Genomic DNA, 2,746 nt, shown 5'->3' on the forward strand with positions numbered 1-2,746 from the left:
GCTATGAGAAAGAAAAGCCACTACTTATACCAGAAAGCCAATACCAATCATTGATTCTATTATATGCTACCTAATTATTATAACATTGTCTTACACATGCTTACAAAATATTACAGATCGGTGAGCTATTGATATCCACAAAGAAGACCCTGCACCATAACGAAGATTTCATTTTAAAATTCTAGTACTACAGTTTGTACGTAATTATCTCTCCTCAACTATTTAACGAGAATAGATTTTTACATTTATTTACTGCCACTGATTTAGCAACGTACAAGTTTATTGACCTATTCGTGTGTCACACATACGTTTCTGCATGCGATTAAGAAGTTAGGCTGAATTTAGACGCGTTATATTTTGTTGGCTTGAAACAGATTCAGTCTCAATATATAATATAATATAACACTAATATATAACAATATTAGTATTGTAGTAGTAAATGTAGAAGGTACTAAAATATTATTTAATAATTATAACAGCAAGGTTAAAAAATATATACAAAGATAATATTTGTATAGACTGGTCACTGTTACTGCGATGTCGTGATTAAATATGGGTGTTTTTAGTAAAATATAATTTCGAAAATTATTAAAAATTGCCATGCCAAGTCCCACTTCTATGATATCGCGTTCAAGGCTTTCTGTGATGAAATTTGATATTATGCATTCATTCATTGATGTGGCGCCATCGCTGGAGATATTTACAGACTAACCGTTTGAAGAATCGTTCAGTCCTAGCAGGACATAATACATTGAATATTGGTGCTTAATGACATTGATTTGTCCAAATAAGATGGAAAATAAAATGACAAAGATGACAAACTTCGACAACAATTTTGTAACTCTCTATAGTAACAACTAACTGGACCTATCAGTTGAAACTTATGGATACAAGTAACAGTTCAAATTTAATAACTATATTAATTTTATAAATGTGTTTTGTAAAGAAAGTCTGTATGTCTATCCATCGCTCTTTCATGACCATACTAAACCGAATTTTATGAAATTTAGTATGAAGCAAACTTGATCTCCAAGAAAGGACATAGGTTAATTTTTTGCCAAGCACATGACAACCAAACAAACTAAAACGCAAGCGCAGCCGCAGGCAACTATTAGTTGTTTATATATGTTTGATGATGTCTCTGACCGATTACAGCCTCGGTGGCGGTGCAAGGGAGAAAGGCTTGAGATATACGAGTATAATAGTGAAAAAGTGTGCGCGCCAAACACAGGTGCGATTTGTATCCCCGTTTCACTGGATTATGAGAGTGACACTCATAATCCGATGGGACGATCCGACCCAACAGCAGAAAGTTTAGGTAGGCCAAAGAATTGCTCAATTTCAACCCTGGACTGTTAAAATCCACCCGATAGAATCTGCAACCTTACCTGGATTATATAAACTTATATATAATGATCTATATAGGTAGTTTCAAATAGACCGACGGATAATGCGTGTTCATTCTAATCGAACGGTTCACTAATTATTCTTGTAAATTGAATCTGTGTGTAATTGTGAAATTCACTGCTATTTATAATCGTCAATCCGACCATTATTCTAATTTCAAATCGTTTATTTAATTTTGATGAGACTTTTTTATTATCCTATTGTAAATATTTTTCTCTCTACTTTTTTCATATTTCTTTCCGGTTAGTTGACAGTCAATTTTAATGTACATATGTGATGTTGTCTCATATACATAAATTTTGATTAAATACTTTATATAAATTATCGAATTAATTAAATTTTTTTAGGGATTGTAGATAGAAAAACCTGATATATGATGGTAAGCACATATTCACCAGTGGTTATATAAAGTTATTATATGAAAAAAAAATATTACAAACGGATTTATAACCTTCTCCTGCTTGAAGTCGGGGAAGTCTCCACTAACTAACTTAGTTTTAAGTATTATGACCCCTACACCTCACACAGCACTGGCTTGCTTCCTAAACAAGCTTGCATTAAGAACCATCCATTTATTATTATTTTGTTTACCAACCTACACCTTTAACCGATTGTCAGTTCAGTCTCGGGTAAGCGACACTGAGTTTCACTCCTTGACCATGTACTTACAAGGAATCATGCCTTCATGTTTCTGATGAACTTATGCTCAGTAATTCTGATCAGTATACCACCACGTTGGAGTTAACTAAACCTTCTCTTTCACTTCTTAAAGTTCAAGAGTTTCCTAGGTAATAATATTTCATTTTCCAAGATTGGACAATTTAAGGAATGGGTAATATTTCTTACTTCGCCAATGACTCTGGACTAAGGTGGCCACTTATATGCGCGTAATTATACTATCAAAAAACCTTTCTTATATATGTATAATTACGACGCAAATAATGTAATTTATTTATTACTTCAAGGAAACAGTTGCCATTGGTAAAAATTGCTATAAATATAAAATTATTTTTACATCCGTGCACCTGTCCTCAAAACAACTATAAACTTGTAGTTAGGGCGATTGTGAACTAAATAGACTAATTATAATTATTTCTTACAACGGATTCATTTATAACGGAAACGATTATCTTTAATGTCATATTAAAAATAAATTGCGTTATAAGCTGAATACATATACATATATATGTATAATATTGATTGAATTCTGAAAAAAATAGTTATTAGTTATACATTTAAATTATTTAGAATATTAGATATATTATAATATTAATGAATAATAATTGAATTTCGGTTACATTACAGGTATTCGCATGGGTATCGATTGCATTTCTTTTAT

The sequence above is a fragment of the Vanessa cardui genome, chromosome 7, assembly GCF_905220365.1.
Source record: "Vanessa cardui chromosome 7, ilVanCard2.1, whole genome shotgun sequence".
NCBI classification, from domain to species: domain Eukaryota; kingdom Metazoa; phylum Arthropoda; class Insecta; order Lepidoptera; family Nymphalidae; genus Vanessa; species Vanessa cardui.